This window comes from Cyprinus carpio, chromosome A15, assembly GCF_018340385.1.
Source record: "Cyprinus carpio isolate SPL01 chromosome A15, ASM1834038v1, whole genome shotgun sequence".
In the NCBI taxonomy this organism is placed as follows: Eukaryota; Metazoa; Chordata; class Actinopteri; order Cypriniformes; family Cyprinidae; genus Cyprinus; species Cyprinus carpio.
In genome coordinates, this window is record NC_056586.1 from 1,448,582 (window position 1) to 1,454,465 (window position 5,884).

Consider the following 5,884-nt stretch of genomic DNA (forward strand, 5'->3'; position numbering starts at 1 on the left):
TCCGCACTCGTTACCAACCGCTCAATACAGCCCGTACTCTCGACGCCATTTTTATTCTAGCTTTTTTCGGTTTTCTTAGATGCTCAGAACTAACCATCTCTTCTAAATTCGATCCAAAAATCAACCCCACCATCTCAGACCTAACCATACTTGATAGGGAAAGCAATCTCATTCCTAATCAAACAAAGCAAAACAGACCAAGCCAAGAAAGGTCATTTTATCTACATTTTTAAGCTCTCTTCTCCAATCCAACCATACCAGTCCATCTTCGAGTACCTCCGCCTTAGAAATTCTCAGACTCAATTCCCCCACGAACCACTATTTTTAGACGACTCCAAAAAAAACCTGTCACTCGTTTCTGGTTCCAAAAGCATCTAAAATCCGTCCTTCAATTATCAGGTATCCCAGCAGGGAATTTCTCTAGCCATTCTTTTCGCATTGGGGCAGCAACATCAGCAGCCCAAAAAGGTCTCTCAAAACAGCAAATCCAAACGCTAGGAAGATGGTCATCAGAAGCATACCAAAGCTACATCAGAACCAACCAATTTCACATTAAACAAGCGCACCAAACCCTCATCGGTCACCGCTAAAAAAAAAAAAAAAAAAAAAAAAAAAAAAAACAGCTCTACACCGTCTGGCCAAATACCGGCCAGTCAACTTTATCTTTCCGTCTTACGTTCGGAGAGGCTTACCCGTTTGATGGCGCGAGTATTTTCCTCCCATCAGACGTCGGCGAGAGCCTCCTGTCTAGACAACTTTGCTTTTCCTTTCTACAGCCGGCGAGGCTTATCCGTTCGATGCTGCGAGTATTGAGCTCCCGTCGGACGTCGACGAGAGTCTCCCGGCCTGACAACTTACTTCTTTCAAAGGCTCACCCGTCCGATACCGTGAGTATAGAGCTCCCTTTGGACGTTGGCAAGAGCCTCCCGGCCACACACCCTTACCTTTTCCTCCTACAGTCAGCGAGGCTTACCCGTTCGATGCCTTGAGTATTGAGCTCCCATCGTACGCCGGCGAGAGCCTCATGACAACACAACTTTACCTTTCCGTCTTACGTCTGGAGAGGCTTATCCGTTCGGTGCCTTGAGTATTGAGCTCCCATCGGACGTCGGCGAGAGCCTCCCGGCTAGACAACCTTACCTTTTCCTTTCTACGTCCGGAGAGGCTTACCCATTCGATGCCTTGAGTATTGAGCTCCCATCGGACGTCGGCGAGAGTCTCACGGCCACCTAACTTTTTGTTCCTGTTTGACGGGTGGCGATGCTCAGCCGTACGACGTTAAGAGTCTCGACCTCCTGCGAAACGCTGTCCAAATCTTTCCCCCCGCCTGGTGAGGCTTACCCGTTCGATGCCCTGAGTCCTGATCTCCCATCGGATGCCGCGAGAGCCCGCGCAGTCGGGTTTTCCTTTTCCCGCTCCCCGGCCGGCGAGGCTTACCCGTCTGATGCCGTTGAGTATTGTGCTCGTGTCAGATGTCGGCGAGAGTGCTCCCGGTCAGGTTTCTTTACTTGCTGCCCACAAACAGGTCTTATCCATCTGACGTTGTGAGTATTGATCGCCCGTCGGATGTCGCTAGAGTCCTCTTTGCTGGCAGCCCAAAAGCCTGTTTATCTGCTCAACTGAGAGGACCTACACATCCGTCGTCCTGAGTCTCAATCTCCAGTCGGAGGCTTCATGGGCCCTCTCGGTCAGTTATCTGCCCTGGTTGCCCACTGATTAGCAGGGGCTCATCAGCCAGTAGAGCCCGTACGCCAACACCGTGACCTATTCCAGTCGAGGCAACTCGGGCCCTCCTGGTCGGGCTACCCAATCACGCTGCTCCTCCTTCTTCGGCCGGTAGGGCTCATCCGTTCCAATGCAGTGAGGTGCTCCGGTTGAGCAACGGGCTCGAGCCCTCCCGACCGGGCGCCACAAATCACGTAGTTCGATACCAGCAGCCGGTAGGGCCTACCTTTACAAATGTATTAGTCACTCCCTCAGGAGTACGTAGGCTTTTCCGGCCTGCCAACCAGCTGACTTTCCAAATATCAGCCCCGCCAGATCTCAATGCTATTGTGTGGGGGGGTCCTTAGTCTGGCGGCTGTCCTCTTGTTATTGCTTTTTGGGGGGTACTCTAGGTTCGGGCCATTCCCGAGCTCAGAGCCCTTCCCCGCACAGCACGCCAAATATGCATTTTATACTTCAGCTAATTATATGTAAGTGTGAACTCGTGAAATGATGTTTCATTAACAAGGTTCGGGAGGAGCACGTCAGATACTTAGCCTAATTAGCACAGGTGGAGCTCACTTAAGATAATCAACACTAGAGTATAAATACAGCTGACTTACCCCTGTCCATTGACTGTTATCAGCATCCCCCCTCCACCCCATCGCCTCCACTTAGAGTTCATTTTACACTTATGTGGGGGGTACTCTAGGTTCGGGCCATTCCCGAGCTCGGAGCCCTTCCCCGGACAGCACGCCAAATATGCATTTTATACTTCAGCTAATTATATGTAAGTGTGAACTCGTGAAATAATCATTTAAAAACGAATTTAATAATTTCCTTTTACAGACAGACATATTTATTTTCTTAAAGTTAACTTTAACAACATAAAACCAACCAAATGAAGTTTAAATTTCAATATTTAATTGTTTGCATTTTTTGAAACAATATGTTGAACACCAAAGTTGTAGCCTTCCTAAAAACAGACTAAACAGAGAGTTTGTTGGCCATTAGTGACTACAGGTGGAAATATATTTTTATTTATTTATTTTTATTTGTTTGCATAGCAATATCTGGCAACACTGACAGAACTTAAACTGATAGTAATCAAAAGAGCCCACAGACATGTTATTGATGACAGGATACCACATTCTGTAAGGCAAACGCAAAAAAAAAACAAAAAAAACAACAACACACACATCATGAAATTATCTGTCAGAAATGTTATCAACGCTATCATAACAGTAGCATATAACACTAGTGCAGAGATCTGTAGAACAAGTATGTTACGTCTATGCTATTTCATATTGTAGTTACATTTTCACAAAGTCGTGCTAAGAACATTCATAAGGGCACTAGACAAAGTTATCATCTATATAGCAATGGTTATTAATGAAAACTATAACAGTAATAGGCCTATGTATTGCTGAATGAAAAATAAACCAACTGATAAAGTGATATACCCCTAACCTGTAATGGTACATCAATGTGATATCATTTAACAATGCTCATTCCTCTAAAACGGAGAAAATATCTTTCACAAACATCTACATATCTGTCTCTTTTAAAGTGTTTAGTGTATATAATGAGTGGGTTATTATAGCACAATTCCCACCCAACTTCAAACCCTGGCTACGGCCGTGGTGCCTTCCATTCCCCCCATGTGTTTCTCCTTTTCACAGTCTTGCAGAAATGATGGGTGGTTCCAAAATACATGGTCACATGACAGTAAAAGTGTACAGTTGCCAAGATGCAGGGGGTGGGTGCAGTGTGCTATCTTCTCTTGTAATTGTATATTTGTAACAACTGGAGAATTTGTATTCATAAGCACACACCCTCCTTGTGCCCCTCAAAATGTCTGTGCATGGCCCTGATATACAGTGAGTATAGAAAAGAATCACCCCCTTTAAAATACTCACATTTTTGCTTTTTGGTTTGAAGTGTGGAATGAAGACAGCTGTATTACCTCTGGTGTCATAATGAATTAGTTCCATAATAAACCCAAGTGAAAGATATAACAGCAACATGTAAGAAAAAAACAGAATCACTGAGTTGGAAAAAGGATCACTCCTTGTGTCAGTATTTTGTTGAAGCACTGTTTGCTGTAATTACAGCCTTTAGTCTGTTGGGATTTGCACTAGAACTAGCTTTGCACATGTAGACTTTTTTCAATATTTGCTCGATCTTCTTTATGGAACTGCTTGAGTTCAGTTTAATCTGATGGTGAGCATTTGTGGACTGCAATCTTCAAGTCATTCCACAGATTTTTGATAGGGTTCAAGTCTGGGCTCTGACGAGGCCATGCTAGGACATTCAGCTTTTTCTCCTTGAACAACTGTGTGCTCAGTTTTGCTGTGTGCTTTGGGTCCTTGTCATGTTTGCAAAGTAAACCTTCTTCCCATTGACAGCTTTCTGGCAGAGGGCCAATTTTTCCTTCTTTCCTGACAAGTTCTCCAGTCACTGCTGCAGAGAAATACCCCACAACAGGATATTACCACCTCCATGCTTTACTGGAGGAATGCTGTTGTTTGGATGGTGAGCTGTATTGAATTTCCGACAGACGTATCGTTTGGTGTCGAGGCCAAATAAATCTTCAAGGTGTGTTTTGGCAAAGCTCAGTCTGACTACGTGGCCTTTCCTAAGGTGTGGCTTTTTTCGTCAACCCTCCCATATAAGCCACATTTGTGGAGAATTTGTGATATTGTTGTCACATGCACACAATGACCACTTTTTGTCATAAATTCCTGCAGCTGCTGTTGGTTGCCTCTTTGAGCAGTTTCCTCCGGTCTTTCATCAATTTGGAGTGACATCCAGGGAGGCTCTGTGTTTTACTAAATACCTTCCACTTCTTATAATAATAGACTTCACTGTGCTTGCTTGATTTACTTAACAGAACAGACACAAATTACTCTTACTGATATATTGTTTTGCCTTTGCAATCAATTTTTTGTCAATGGGCTCATGTGATTGATGTTGTAAACCTGATATGTTGTTTTGAGGGAGTGATCTCTGAACTTTTTTCATTGTTATTAAATATATTATATATATATATATATATATATATATATATATATATATATATATATATATATATATATATATATGTATATATATATATTTGTCATTTGTTAATGTTTTACTGAATGTAATTGCTGGCTTTAGAGGTATCTGGGGGAAAAATTACTGGAGCCCAGAACAAAAAAGTTAAAATATACAAGCTAATTGTGGGTAAAATTATACATCCAGATGTCAACACCCTTACAATGTATTCTGCTGAATGCTCAAACAATTGCATATGAAATGATTGTAAAATGTACAAGTAAAACCAATGTAAAATGCACGCTGTGATGCCAATATGACACTTACATACAAACCCTTTGGATACATATGAAACACTCAAATACCATTCTTCAAAATACTAATATTACTAATAATATTCATAATTCAGCCCTTTATTTTATTCGGTTTCTTCTTTATTATATCCAGCTGATAATTTTGATAAGTTCATAAACAAATGCACACAACTAAGATTAAAAATAGTTCAAATTAAAAATAGAAATGTTGCACAACAATCTTAAATCAAAAAATACTGAACAATTAAAAACCAGCTCATATGTACAGCCATAAAAACAAAACATCTTATTGAGTAAGTAAGTAACTTATTCATTCACAAACTCATAACTCATCTTACTTTTACTCAGCTACTAACTGGCAATAATTGCACATTTTGTGTGTCTGCTTTATCTAATATACCTGATTCCATTAATTAGTGTAGACTGCAAGACCTGTGGCGAAATTCCAAACAGTGTGTTTTGTGTTGCTTATTTGCAACAATTACAATAACAGCAATAATAAGAGATTCCTGTTGTGTACAGCTAATGAGCTGATGAATGCTGTTGTCATGGTAACCATTCCATGCGAAGATCATGAAGAAGATACATTGTCTTTCTTTGCCCCCTTCATCAAGTGTACTCTAGATGAAACAGTCCCCACTTAAAGGCCTCTGCTCTAGGACATAGGGACGCTCGCTTCTGACTGGAGAGACATTTGAAATGTGCTGGAGAGTAAACTGTCTAGGTTATTTAGCAGTTAAATGTTTATATCATAAAGGATAGAGCTCTATGGTAAAGCTGTGATGGATTAATATTTTTAAGTAGCCACAAGAGGCTTGAACAGTACA